Source organism: Schistocerca americana, chromosome 10 (assembly GCF_021461395.2).
Source record: "Schistocerca americana isolate TAMUIC-IGC-003095 chromosome 10, iqSchAmer2.1, whole genome shotgun sequence".
In the NCBI taxonomy this organism is placed as follows: domain Eukaryota; kingdom Metazoa; phylum Arthropoda; class Insecta; order Orthoptera; family Acrididae; genus Schistocerca; species Schistocerca americana.
In genome coordinates this window covers 57,691,703-57,707,977 of record NC_060128.1, presented here as the reverse complement: position 1 = coordinate 57,707,977, position 16,275 = coordinate 57,691,703, and positions in this window count along the sequence as shown.

The window sequence follows — 16,275 nt, the reverse complement described above, 5'->3', positions numbered from 1 at the left end:
ACTACTGGTCCCTCCAAAACTCAACTTTGGAGCACACCACTTGTCACCCAGTATTATCCTGCTCTTGAATGTATTATTTTAAGCTACTTCAAAATTTTTAAGAGGGTAAAAACCTTTTCTTCTGACCATTTTTGGATATCATTTTTAAAGGAGATGCAGCATGTGCCTGCACAGGTAACATGTTAAAAAGCTTTATTCCCCGTGTGTTTGTGCCTGCCACTTGTGTTTTTGTAAGTAAAGTAGCAGGCATGTCAATCTTTAATGTTCAGTGAGTATTATGGTTATAAATGGACTCCTTAAAGCTGTAACTTAAAATTTTTTACATAAAAAATGCAACTGTATATGCTGAGGTGATAAGGTCATGGGGTAGCTGTGGTGTCACCGCCAGACACCACACTTGTTAGGTGGTAGCTTAAATCGGCCGCGGTCCCATTTAGTACATGTCGGACCCGCGTGTCGCCACTGTGTGATCGCAGACCGAGCGCCACCACAAGGCAGGTCTCGAGATACGAAATAGCACTCGCCCCAGTTGTACGACGACTTTGCTAGCGACTACACTGACGAAGCCTTTCTCTCATTTGCCGAGAGACAGTTAGAATAGCCTTCAGCTAAGTCCATGGCTACGACCTAGCAAGCCGCCATTAGCCTTACATAGTTTGATAGTTATCGTATGAAATGTCTCATCAAGAATGCTGTAGTCACATGAAGGAATAAAAGATAAGTATTCGAGGAGCTGCATACTTTTCTTATTAGCATTCACTCCTTATCCTGTTCCAGAATTCACGTCCGTCTGCGTTAGATAGCGTGCATTTCGGCCTCCTATATCTACAAGGTGTTGGCACATTTGCCAACACATCAGTAACTATACACAAATATACAGATGGTGGTAGTATCATGTACACAAGGTAGTACATTAACAGAGTCATCATTTGTACTCATGTGAAAGGTTTATACAATGGGAATTGACAGAGTTTGAATGTGGAATAGTAGTTGGAGCTTGATGCATGGACACTCCATTTAGGAAATAGTATGGGAATTGAACATTCTGAGACACATAGTGTCAAGAGTTTTCAGAGAATATCAAATTTCAGGCATTACATCTCACTAAAGAAAATGCAGTGGCTGATGGCCTTCACTTAATGACAGACCAGCAGTATTTGTACAGAGTTCTCAGTGCAAACAGACAAGCAAACTGGATGAAATAACTCCAGAAATCAATCTTGGATGTATGATGAATATATCCATTACAATATTGCAGCAGAATCTGGTATTTATTAGCTATGGTAGCAGACAACTGATGTGAGTGCCTCTGTTAACAGCAACACAGTGCCTGCAAAGTCTCTGCTGGGCTTGTGAGCGTATCAGTCAAAACCCAGGCAACAGGAGAACTGTTGCATGGTCAGATGAGTCCTGGTTTGGGATCTCTGTTTGCCAGAATGTAATGCATGTATTCCCTCAGAGAGGCATTCAGCTCAAAATCAGTATAAACATATGCTAAGATGAGAATGTGTAAAAGTGATATGCCCAGCAGTTGTGTACGGTTCAGAAACCTGTAGCACGACTAAATGGGCAAAGGAAAAACTACTAATATTTGAAATAAGAGTAATGAGGAAGACATGGATGTTAGATAAAGGAGATTGGAGAATAATGATGAATGACAAACCTTCAAGCAACAACCAACAATCCTACAGAAGGTTAAGAGCAGAAGAATCCAGTGGGCAGGCAATGTAGGGTACTTGAAGGGAAACAAACACCAGACACACTGTGAGACAACCAAGGCTGTGCTGGATGGACAGCCTGGTGAATAACCCAGTAGTCCTAGGGACTTAAGACACCTGGAGGAACTGAGCACAGAACAAAGGAATGGAGGCAGTTTGTGGGAGCAACACATGGTCTGCAGGGTCTGTGACTGCTGGATATGTATGTATGTATATTAAGAGAGATGGGGCTATCAGTGTACATAATTATTTAAAATAAGAGATGCAAGGTATTTTAGTTATGGATACTCCAGACATATCCCACTCTGATGACAGTGGGGGAAAAAAGTGTAACAGGAACTCGGCAAGCTTTCCAAAAAGATACACAGTTTACTCAACAGTTAATTAATACATGAAAACTTGTCATATGTGTGTTCTGTATGAGTATTCCACATTATTTCTGAATCCAGATATACAACAATGACATTAAGAGATATACACTCATTGTCAACATTCAATATTTGTCTGGAGTATAGCCTCATACGGAAGTGAAACACAAATGACTGGCAGGGCAGTCAATAGGAGAATAGGCTATTTAAATGTCGTTTAGAAAAGAATTATGAAGGCTTGATAAGTAGGCTGAGTAACTAATGAAGTATTGTGTTGAACTGGAGACAAAAGCTTTGTGGCACAACTTAACTAGAAGACATGTCAGATTGTCAAGGACATGCCCTGAGGTGTCAAGGAATATTAAGTTTGGTACTGAAAGGAAGGGTAGAGTTTAAACAGTTCTACAAGGAGACCAATTCTTAGCAACACTAAGCAGACTCAAATGGATACAGCAGCAGTAGTAATGCACAGATGAAGACTTGCAAAGGACAGAGCCGAATAGTGTCAGTCTGGACAACAACCACCACAAACAAACAACATCTTACAGTCTGTTTTATGCCGTTAGATGACTGGAATGGATGGCAATCAAAAAAAAAATAAATAAATAAATGTAGAGTATGAAAAAGTGTCATATTAGGAACTCTACTATCATATAGAGGAATTTAGTAAGACACAGACAACTGATTTAACATTTTGACGAAGACATTTGCTCAGAGTGTGATACTGGACTGCCCCTGGAATCTTGCTTGGGGTGACAGACTGATACACAATGTAACGCATAGTCTAGGTTAGGTTGAATGGCAATAATTTTGTTGCTAGTTGATGAGGTCAATGAACATGAATTTCTAAGATTCTGGTAAATGCCAACCTGTCGTGTAGGCTAATGTTCACACCGTATGTTAATGCTCTCTGATTCTAAAGAGTGTAAAGTCATCAAAAATGCCTCCTCTCCCCCACCCATCTGCTTAAGTGGAACCCTTGGTCTCCTAGATATGTATTCTCCTGCACTCTAGAGGAGGAGGAGGAGATTAGTGTTTAACGTCCCGTCGACAACGAGGTCATTAGAGACGGAGCACAAGCTCGGGTGAGGGAAGGATGGGGAAGGAAATCGGCTGTGCCCTTTCAAAGGAACCATCCCGGCATTTGCCTGAAGCGATTTAGGGAAATCATGGAAAACCTAAATCAGGATGGCCGGAGACGTGATTGAACCGTCGTCCTCCCGAATGCGAGTCCAGTGTGCACTCTGGAGGAATCAATGTTGATAGTAACTTGTGCTTCTACCACCATTTAAAGGAGTGCACACGTTGCCCACTTTCACCATTGCATGTTTTGTCAACAAAGATTTTGCACATGTCCAAAAGACATTTTGATCCTGCTGCCACTATGAATCAAGACACAAAGGAATTAAAGACGTTAGTTGTCAATGGACATTGATTTATATCAATGGAGCAAGTTGAAAACTTGTGCCAGACAGATGCGAACCCAAGCCTCCAGCTTGCTAGGCAGATGTGCTGACCACTATGCCACCTGGACACAGTGGCCATCACACCCACATGGACTAACCTGGATCACTTATTGTTAGGCACAAATTCTCAACTTATACAACACACTGATGCACTGTCCTAGCTCATTAGTTGTCGAGGTCGACGTGGTGATCAGCGCATCTGCCTAGTATGCTGGAGACCAGGAGTTCAAATACCGGGGACTTCGAATGCCGGTCCAGCTCAAATGTTGTTCTTGCCTCATTTATATAAATTAATTCCTGCTGGCAATTAATGTATGTAATTACTATGTGAAAAGATTTTGCATTGCATCGCATGTTTCATTATTTTGCGAAGATATTGGCAGATAAACCCTTCAACTTATTTTTTTGTTCTTACATAGTAAGATTCAGGTTTAATGTTTATGATCAATCCCTTTCGATGTTTGGTTAATTTATTTGGTTAACAAAACATAGGTTGTAGTTGTGTAAACTGGACTCCTTTTAGTTGCCTGAAGCAGATCTGTTACTTTTTCCGTTTGAAGTCTCCCTATATTAGCACACACGGTTATTCTAAGATAATAGTGGGGAAGGAAGATCAAAGAAAGTGTCCCTTCTAAAATGATAAGCTATAGTACACAAAAAGATGGGTTGGAAAATGTTCGGTACACAGTTGTCCAATATGAAAAACAGTACAACCGAGGAAGCAGCAAAAACATGTAGACTTACAATTTTGGGTAAAAATTGGATGAGCTAATTTAGTATTGCCTTGCTATGGAAGTTTCGGAAACACGGAAGCGTCCGATCACGGCCGTCTGCTTTGACCCATGACGTCACAAATATGGCGGAAACTACCATAAACCACGATTCCAAAATGGCGCATATAAAATCGTTACGTACACATTATGAAGACGCAAATACATCGAAACACACACACACACACACACACACACACACACACACACACACACACACACGTTCCACAAAAAGCCTGATGACACTAACGGGACAAGAGCGGAAATGGGGGTATTTGGGTGGGGACAAACTAAATATAAACAAATTTAGACACCAGTCCCGATACAAAAACGCGAAACGACGAAAAAAAACCGACACCACAAACCCCCCAAATTCCACTAACGCAATATAATATCTGGAATCGGACACTTCCCTTGACCTATATAGCTTAACAGCAGTTCCTGATCCCATAAATTTGGATCAAACACTTCCCTTGACCTATGTAGCTCAAGAACATCTCCCGATACCAATACCAACATTCACATCCACACATTGCAATAAAACACTTCCCTCGACCCAACACACAACACAAACACTAAAAACAAAAAAATAAAAGGTTACCTCAAAAACAAACTAGGTTGGCCACCACAATCACACACACCTGTACTTACCACTATACTTTATGAACTCTGAACACACTCGTACAATCTCGCGCATGCCCAACCTAGACTTCTCGAATCAGGAACCGCGCCGTGTGGGGCGCCAAATGTCTTTTCGACAGCGCCACATATAACAGTCCCTGGTCCGAGACGCCGGAACTTTAGCCAAATTCATTTCTTCGCCACCAACAGAGCATTTCACAACCTCGGCAATTAAACCGAAAAGCTTGAAAAACTTGATCAGTTGCAAAGGAGTGTTCCCCATCACTTCCCTCAGACGCGCACTGTTAATTTTATCCGTCATATACATTCCTGAACAAGAACAACAACCGATTAATTTTACTAAAATTACCACACAACGTACAGCGAACAACACTAAATTAACCTTCACACAAAACCGCAAAATCGTTAACCTGAACATACCACGAGAGGGCACAACAAACCACAACACGACGACATCTAGAAACACACTACACGCACAAACCAAACTCCGCGCTGTCATGACGTCACACACCACAACACCCTTACGTCACGGGTCAAAGCCGAAAGCGGGATCGGACGTTTCTGTCGACCCACATTCAGAAAGAAAGCCTGTATGAATGCTACTACAGGGCTCTTGTTTTCAAGGAAGGAGACAGAAATTCTATAATCTTCTGATTGGTGCATTACTACACTTAACCTGAAGCTAGATTGTGTACTCTTATTTGATACCAATTTCACATTTTATTTGGTACTACTACGATTATTTTTTGAAGGCTCCAATTTTAGCAGTTATTTTCAGAACTCTCACGCTTTTTAAAATAATTTTGATTTCTTTTAAGCGTAAAATATAAATGGTGATATAAAGTAAGTATCCTGTGCCTTTAAAAGTTGATTTTTACTACTTTATTTTTTAAATAAAAAAGAAATTGCGGGTCTGGTTATCGGCATTTTCCCCTCTGCACCGTATATATAGCACACCCACAAGAAAGTGACAGGTCGAAAAACGCCATTTTTTAGTTTGTCATCGACAAATACGTGTGGGGTGCCCAACATACACGAAAAATAATGGAATTTGCTGCCAACAAAGTTTACTTTAAACTTAAAGAAAACTTATATAATTTCAATATAAGTTTTATAATGTGTAAGACGACTTTCTCAAATATTGGATTTCTTGAGTTCTGTTACTGGACTTGGCGGCATGCAATATATAGTAAAGTTGATGGGGGAGGGGAGTCCTCCACAACTACTAACTTTACTGGTCATTCATTCAGTTAAGCATTCACGAATATCTTGTTTCCACAAATTCCACCTGAAGGAAGGTGGAAAGACTTAAGTGAACTTTACAAAAGCTGGTAGAAGGAACGAATGAAGGCTGCTTCTATAAAATATGAACCACAGCCAGAACTGATATCACTTAAAAACTTGAAAGAGGTAACTTACCTAAATGCCCATACACAGTTTTCACCGGCAAATTTAACTCACTGAGTGCACTTGGTTTTAAAATTAAATCTTGCAAGACGACATCACCTAACAAAGTATTGAATAACACGTAGGGGATTACAACACATAAAAAGAAAATACATACCGTACCTTATGGGAATTGTATAGCGGTACGCAACAGAACTACGACGCACCCAATATCACTATACTCACCTCCAAATATTCCAATTTGCAACTTAGATTGGTCCAAATTTTCCACATAGTCTCCGAGAAAACGATTCAAAAGATCTGCTACGATGTTTTCTAAAACCATTCTCACATATCAACCACACAGCACTTTCAAAACTGACTTGCTAATTATGGGTTGGAGCAAGTTTACAGTTCGTAACAACGCGCGCACGAATGCCCGGGCGACACTGCCTGCTACAGAACCTGTTATCCGGGCACGCGAACTCGTCAACACTGAACATGCGACAAGGTTTGTGGTTGGTTGGGACTTAGCGGAACTTCGACATTAGGATTTGTAAAGACCACGATGTCGCCCAACCGACCTGCAGTCCTCTGCCGAAACCTACGACAGGCTGCGGCGCACACGTCAGCAGGCAAAATGCGGTTCTGCACCTGTTAACTCGTAGCTGGGCAGTCGCGTACTAACGAGAACTGGGAGCCGCTTTTATGGAGTCTTACTGGTTTCTTGTACCACAACGAAATACGCAACTTTGCAGTATGCTTAAAAGCACAGCTGAAATTGCTGCGAGAGGAGAGAAAAAGCAGTCAAACATTTCTGACAACGAAGATTATAATTTAATCGACGCTCGGTTTATTGTACATCTACATCTGTACAAACTACAGTAAGGTGCCTGGCAGGCGGTACATCCCACTGTACGAGTTATTAGGGTTTCTTCCCGTTCCATTCACTTATGGAGCGCGGGAAGAATGATTGATTGAATGCCTGTGTGTGTGTGTGTGTGTGTGTGTGTGTGTGTGTGTGTGTGTGTGTGTGTGTGTGTGCAGTTCAATTCCTTCACTCTGCAACACCATTCTGCTCTGGCGTGTAAGGAGTTGTTCTTTCACGTTTAATTCCATTCGTCTTTAAAAATAACTTCATGCGCAGATTCACGAACTCTTTTCCGTTGTCTGTTCGAAGTATTTTGATTTTTCGACCAGTTTCTACTCGTGCTTTGAATTCGATGAATGTGCCACAGACTTCTGTTGTTGATTTTATCATATAACCAAAAGATTTTCTTGACAGATCATCCGTAAAAGTGAGAAGATATCGTGATCCTCCCCACGAAGCCATGCTCATTGGTCCACAAACAGCAGAATGCACAATGTCAAGTAGATCTTTTGCTCTTCTACCTGATGTTTTAGGAAAAAGTTGTCGAATCTGTTTACCTTTTATGCAGGGAATACACGGATCTAAATTGACGTTCGACCAGTTCAGTCCATCAGCCATTTTTTCTTTTAATAAACGCATGCTTACACGATTCAAATGTCCCAATCTTCGATGCCACAATTCATAACTGTCAATTTCTACAACATTTTCGTAATGATGCATTTCACCTAATCGATACATACCATTCATTTGAGTTGCAGCTGCTACTGGTGTTCCAGAAACAATTACATCACTTTTATTGTATACACCGCACTGCACATTGTCAAACAATAGACACAATCCACGTCTTGTCATCTGACTAACCGACAGTAGGTTGTAAGCAAGGCTTGGAACATACGCAACATCAGTAGCAGTTATCTGTTTATTCTTGTCGTCACAAGTAACTCGAAGATGAACATCGCCCTCTCCAATAGCCTGAAGATTGCTGTTACCTGCTACTGTCACTTTAGCAGCTGTAGGCGATTGGAAAGTGTTGAACGAGGCTCTCTGATTCGTCATGTGTCGTGAACACCCGGAATCCACAAACCAGCCATCACTATGACGCGAAGATGCAGTTAAAGCCATTAACACAGTTTCGTTTTCAGTACTCACTGCATTCGCAGAATTTGAAAATTTATTTGGTTTCTTCTTTGCTCTACACTCATTCCCCTTATAACCAGGTTTCTGGTATTTATAACACTTAAAAGGCTTGATATTTCGCACATCACGTTGGATATTTCTCTTCTGGTGTTTACTGTCCTGCTTACTAGCTACCAGTGCCGAATCTGTGGTCTCATTTGTGGATGCAAACTGACGTTTCGTCGATTCTTGAATTAATCGCTGACTTACTAAATCACTAGTAATCTTGACACCCGAATTCTCAATTGCCATAATCAAGGGTTGGAAATCTGCTGAAAGTCCACTAAGCATAATTGCAACTACGAAATCATCGCCCATTTTCTTACTAATGCTTCGAATTTGTTGAGCAAGTGACACAATTTTCGATAAATACGCCTCCATATTTTTCTCAGAAGCCAATCGTACATTCATCAAGCATTGTAACAGCCCAATATAACTAGACAAACTGTTATCTTCAAATGCAGATTGTAAATTTTGCCACGCTTCTTTAGCAGTCGTTGCTCCACGAAGATTTGGATACACAGTTGAATTTACAGAAAACATAATTTTGATAATGCTTTCTGTACATTCTTCTCATATTCGTCAGTGCCAGCAATTGTGTCCCTTAGTCCCTCATGTTTCAGGTACATTTCCATCGTGAATTTCCAGTCGTTGTAGTTTGTCATACCGGTCAACTTTTCAAAATTAAACAGTGATTGTCCAACCAAAGCCATCTTCAATACGCTCAGATAATTAAATAAATAAATCTTGAAAGTTTCTCTGCAAAAAGAAAATACGATAGCAACGCGTTGAACACACGCGATAATTATGTAACCTTGATTTATCAGTTTATTTCTTTGGTATGCAAAGTTCACTAATCCCTCCTGAGCCCATAACCTATTAGATACTGACTCTAACTAGTTCTCTGTGAGATTATAAAGTTGACCTTTTAATTAAATACACAATACATCATATTGCCAGGAACACACATTTTTAGAGACTATTTATTCAGCAATGTTACATAGCAAAGATCGCCCGCAGCTCGTGGTCGTACGGTAGCGTTCTCGCTTCTCGCGCCCGGCTTCCCGGGTTCGATTCCCGGCGGGGTGAGAGATTTTCTCTGCCTCGTGATGACTGGGTGTTGTGTGATGTCCTTAGGTTAGTTAGGTTTAAGTAGTTCTAAGTTCTAGGGGACTGATGACCAAAGCTGTTAAGTCCCATAGTGCTCAGAGCCATTTGAACCATAGCAAAGATCAAAGAGAAAACATAAACTACCATGAAAATGCTACTGTTTTCTTCTACAGAGAACTTTTCGATACGTAGCGTTGTAAATACGGACTATTCGCCGAATAGGGAGGTAGTTTACACTCAGAAGGAGAAATATTAAGACAAGAATGAATAAATAAAAAGCCCTAGTTGTAGCAAGTGCAAGTGTGAAGATTACTCAAGAGTGAGAGTGATCAGTTGATTTTGAAGACTCGTTAACAATATTTTTACTAATAATGTAACAATAGTTTCCCATACCTAACTCGTAATACGAGTTAGGTATGGGAAGCTATTGATGTGCCTATCCCCGGTAATAGTGACTTTCGAGAAGAATCCTAAAAACGACTTGTTACATAGGAATGCATTAAAAACATCGAATGCACTAGAAAGGTACGGAATCGACAATAAGAGTTCCACACACGTAAATTGCCGGATGACGTCATTGGAAACTCGCCCTTATATAATGCGTCGTAATGTACACATTGGCTTGTCGGTTTCACAGTAGGTATTTCTGTTCACACTACATAAAAGTCTGGAAGCAGACATTCTGGCAGCGAATGTTCTCTAAACAATCAGAGCCACGTATAGTGTCGCTGCCAGGTAGTCAGTTTGAAAGCTACAATCGTTGCGATAACTTGGAAGTGATAAAAGTGAACAACTGCGATTACTGGCTATTACCATGGACTTCAATCAGTGTTGTGCTTAGTGATATTCTAAATACGCGGGGTGTGATCGTGTGTTTTAGTGCTAAGTCTACTAGCGTTGGATTTTTAGTGCGAATAAAGTGTTTATTCGAGAGTTAAACTTTGCATGTGACTTGATTATTTTTCATTACGGTAAAAGTAAAGGTAGCTGAAGATATCTTTAGCGCCCCCTCCTTGAGGTTTTTCTGTATCAGACACGGGTCACGTCATTCAGATGCCGTAATGGGCCAACGAGAGAGGTTAGTTGACCCCCCCCCCCCTTCCGCCCGCCCCACCCCCCCCCCCCCAGATACGGTATGGAGGAACATGGGGTCATTACACGGCTCTCATGGCTGTTGTAGACTACTTTTTTTAGACATGGGAGCCGCTAATACTCACTCAAGTAGTTCCTCAGTTGGTATCAAGGGGTGGGTGCAACTCGTTCCAGTCCTCTCACCGAGTAAAAATTTCGTAGAAGCAGAGTACTGAGAATTGAAAACAGATCCTCCGCAAGAGAGTCCGATGCAATGACCCGTTTTTCTTTCTTTTTTTCATGTTTTTCATATTCTTACTTTCGATCCGTGTCTTTTTCGTTATGTCTTCAGTGGTTCTTTGAGATTGTCGATGACACATTTCCAATTTCTCTCTATGAGAACCTCACTCAATGAACACCATAGCAGAATATTGAAATGACATTTCACAAAATCCAAAGTAGTTCTGGCCATATCTAAAGGCTGTTAGTGGCACCAAAGTTAGTGTCCAGTCCCTAGCCAATGACACAGAAACTGATATTGAGGGTAACAAATCAAAAGCTGAAATGCTTAACTCCGATTTAAAATGTTCCTTTACAGAGGAAAACCCAGAATAATTGCTCCAATTTAATCCTCATACCACTGAAACGATGAATGAAATAAGCATTAGTCTCAGCGATGTTGAGAAACAGTTGAAATCGTTGGAATTGAACAAATCTCCGAGCACCAATGAAAACCCTGTCAGACTCCACGCTAACTATAATATGTTATAGATCACCTGAACAAAAAACTGTGCTTAGTTCTTGTAAAAAGGCACGGGTCCACACCCATCTACAAGAAGGGTAGTTGAAGCGATCCACGAAACTACCGTATATCCTTGACATCGATTTGTTGTAGAATCTTAAAACATATTCTGAGCTCAAACATTATGACGTATCTCGAACAGAATGATGTCCTCAATGCCAACCAGCATGGGTTTCGAAAACATCGATCATGTGAAACAACTCGCACTTTTCTCACATGACATACTGAAATCTTTGGATCAAGGCGACCTGGTAGATGCAGTATTTCATGGTTTCCGAAAAGCATTTGGCTCAGTACCGCACAGGGGGGTGGAAGCGGGGGAAGGGGGGGGGGCTATGGAGGCTATGAAGCTATAGTCCCCCTCCCCATGGTGTATGATATCACGCTGGATAAAATGACTTCAGAAATCAGCGAATATATTACTCCAACAGATTCAATCATTTTCTTTAATAATTATGTAGCTATATAGGTTGCAATGTATTTCAAATACATATTAACAAAAGAAAAAGTGTGAAAAATAGCTTACTATCGAAACCAATAAATATCATTTAACTTAAAATAGGCGTCTTATTATTTATTAAAACACATTTTTTTACCCTGAACTCTAAAACAGTTACCAAAAACTACTTTAAGCAACACTAAATTTTACCAGTTTGTCAGTAGAGAACCCAAACTCTCCTTTTGTGAAGCGATATTCCAGTCTCCATCACCACCATCACAACCATTAGCCCCTCCCTTGACCGACTTCTAGAATCGCTCCTGGTACCGCATCTATGCTTCTTGTCAAAAGTACTATCATATGGGGTATCAAGGGACGCAGCATGAAATCTTGGATGGAGAGTCAAATGTCAAGTTCTCTTAAGATGTTTTTCTGTTGTACTGTGTAAAAGCTTGTCCTAAAAGCCTCTCTTTTATTATGTATAGAAAAATTTTTTTTGGCCCTCCCAAAGAATTAACTTGAATTTTCCTTAATATGGCATATAGCTGGGATTTGTTAATGCTTAGCCTTTAAAGAATTTCCTTAGCAGATCTGAATTACACTCCTGGAAATTGAAATAAGAACACTGTGAATTCATTGTCCCAGGAAGGGGAAACTTTATTGACACATTCCTGGGGTCAGATACATCACATGATCACACTGACAGAACCACAGGCACATAGACACAGGCAACAGAGCATGCACAATGTCGGCACTAGTACAGTGTATATCCACCTTTCTCCCATGGAGACGATCGTAGAGATGCTGGATGTAGTCCTGTGGAACGGGTTGCCATGCCATTTCCACCTGGCGCCTCAGTTGGACCAGCGTTCGTGCTGGACGTGCAGACCGCGTGAGACGACGCTTCATCCAGTCCCAAACATGCTCAATGGGGGACAGATCCGGAGATCTTGCTGGCCAGGGTAGTTGACTTACACCTTCTAGAGCACGCTGGGTGGCACGGGATACATGCGGACGTGCATTGTCCTGTTGGAACAGCAAGTTCCCTTGGCGGTCTAGGAATGGTAGAACGATGGGTTCGATGACGGTTAGGATGTACCGTGCACTATTCAGTGTCCCCTCGACGATCACCAGTGGTGTACGGCCAGTGTAGGAGATCGGTCCCCACATCATAATGCCAGGTGTTGGCGCCGTGTGCCTCGGTCGTATGCAGTCCTGATTGTGGCACTCACCTGCACGGCGCCAAACACACATACGACCATCATTGGCACCAAGGCAGAAGCGATTCTCATCGCTGAAGACGACATGTCTCCATTCGTCCCTCCATTCACGCCTGTCGCGACACCACTGGAGGTGGGCTGCACAATGTTGGGGCGTGAGCGGAAGACGGCCTAACGGTGTGCGGGACCGTAGCCCAGCTTCATGGAGACGGTTGCGAATGGTCCTCGCCGATACCCCAGGAGCAACAGTGTCCCTAATTTGCTGGGAAGTGGCGGTACGGTCCCCTACAGCACTGCGTAGGATCCTACGGTCTTGGCGTGCATCCGTGCGTCGCTGCGGTCCGGTCCCAGGTTGACGGGCACGTGCACCTTCCGCCGACCACTGGCGACAACATCGATGTACTGTGGAGACCTCACGCCCCACGTGTTGAGCAATTCGGCGGTACGTCCACCCGGCCTCCCGCATGCCCACTATACGCCCTCGCTCAAAGTCCGTCAACTGCACATACGGTTCACGTCCACGCTGTCGAGGCATGCTACCAGTGTTAAAGACTGCGATGGAGCTGCATATGCCACGGCAAACTGGCTGACACTGACGGCGGCGGTGCACAAATGCTGTGCAGCTAGCGCCATTCGACGGCCAGCACCGCGGTTCCTGGTGTGTCCGCTGTGCCGTGCATGTGATCATTGCTGGTACAGCCCTCTCGCAGTGTCCGGAGCAAGTATGGTGGGTCTGACACACCGGTGTCAATGTGTTCTTTTTTCCATTTCCAGGAGTGTATTATCTTAGCCTTTAGCCGAGAAAATATTGTAATTTTGTTAAGTAAGGCCTTCAACCATTACTTTAAATCCTGGTGTTTTAAAAGCAATCATTTAAACTTATTCTGGAGAAGTTACTCAGCCGTGAATTAATCTTTGTAGTTTTAAAGAGAAAATTGTGCAATGGTTTGTGGAATAAAGTTGTGTGTGTTCTTGTATAACTAACAGTAATGGATCTTAGCCCCTTTCCACAACCTGATTTGATGGACAAATAAAAATTGCAGGCTTGTAATGTGAACACCCTGCTGTGAGAAAACAAAGATTTACTACAATTTGGAAACAAAATGCTACCTTCTCATATGAACTTGAACGAACAATCCCTAAAACACTATAATGCCTGAGTACATACCAATAGAAGAACAACCTGTCCTCATCCGCTCCCCCCCCCCCCCCCCCCCACCGCACTTGTGCACAAAATGCAGCTCGTGGTGTGTCATTTCCAGCAAATGCTCACTTGAAGGTCAAATAAAAATTGCAGCCTCGTAGTGCGATCACCCTGCTGTGAGAAAACAAATAATTACTACACTTTGGAAATAAAATGCTACCTCCTTATATGAACTTGAACGAACAATCCTTAAAACACAATTAAGGCTGAGTACATACCAATAGAAGAACAACTTGTCCACTTTCGATCACCCCCCCCCCCCACCCCTCCCACGCCAACTTGTGAACAACATGCTGCTGGTGGTGTGTCATTTCCACCAAAAGCCCACTTGATGGCAAATAAAAATTGCAGCCTGGTAGTGCGATCACCCTGCTGTGAGAAAACAAAGATTTACTACACTTTGCAAACAAAATGCTACCTTCTTATATGAACTTGATTGAACAATCCTTAAAACACTATAAAGCCTGGGTACATACCAAAAGAAGAACAACTTGTCCTCTTCCGCACCACCCCTCCAACCCCCACTCGTGAACAACATGCTACTGGAGGTGTGTGATTTACACCAAAAGCCCACATGATGGTCAAATAAAAATTGGAGCCTTGTAGTGCAGTCAGCCTGCTGTGAGAAAACAAAGATTTACTACACTTTGGAAACAAAATTCTACCTTCTTATATGAACTTGAACGAACAATCCTTAAAACACTATAAAGCCTGAGAACATACCAATACACTTTGGAAATAAAATGGTACCATCTTATATGAACTTGAACGAAGAATCTTTAAAACAGGACAAAGCCTGGGTACATACCAATAGAACAACAACTTGTCCCCTTCCGATCCCCTTAACCCCCCCCCCCCCCCCCCCGCCCATCCCAACCACTCGTGGACAACATGCTGCTGGTGATGTGTCATTTCCACCAATAGCCCACTTGATTGGCAAATAAAGATTGGCCACTTCTGCTCCCCCCCTCTCTCATGGACAACAATCTGCTGGTGGTGTGAGATTTTCACCAAAACCCACTTGATGGGCAAATAAAAAATGCAACCTTGTAATGCGATCACCCTGTTGTGAGAAAACGTAGATTTACTACACTTTGGAAATAAAATGCTACCTTCTTCTATGAACATGAATAAACAATCCTTAGAACACTATAAAGCCTTAGTACATACCAATAGAAGAACATCTTGTCCCCTTCCGCTCCCGGTCCCCCCCCCCCCCCCCCCCCAAACAACTCGTTGACATCATGCTGCTGGTTGTGTGTCATTTCCACCAAAAGCCCACTTGATGGGCAAATAAAAATTGCAGCCCTGTAGTGCGATCACCCTGCTGTGAGAAAACAAAGATTTACTACACTTTGGAAATAAAATGCTGCCTTCTTCTATCAACATGAATAAACAATCCTTAAAACACTATAAAGCCTGAGTGCATATCAATAGAAGAACAACTTGTCCTCTTCCGCTCCCACTCCCCCCCACCGCTCACTCGTGGACAACATGCTGCTGGTGGTGTGTCATTTACACCAAAAGCCCATTTGATGGGCAAATAAAAATTGCTGCCTTGTAGAGCGATTACCCTGCTGTGAGAAAACAAAGATTTACTACACTTTGGAAATAAAATGCTACCTTCTTATAACAACTTGAACAAACAATCCTTAAAACACCATAAAGCCTGAGTACATACCAACAGAAGAACAACTTGCCCTCTTCCAGACCCCCCCTCCCCCATCCCTCTCGTGGACAAAATGCTGCTAGTGGTGTGCCATATCCACCAAAAGCCCACTTGATGGGCAAATAAAAATTGCACACTGCTGTGAGAAAACAAAGATTTACAACAGTTTGGAAATTAAATGCTACCTTCTTATACGAACTAGGACGTACAATCCTTAAAACACTATAAAGCCCGAGTACATACCAATAGAAGACAACACGTCCTCTCCCTCCCCTCCGCCACCCTCACGTGGACAACATGCTGCTGGTGGTGTGTCAATTCCACCAAAAGCCCACTTGTGGGCAAATAAGAATTGCAGCCTTT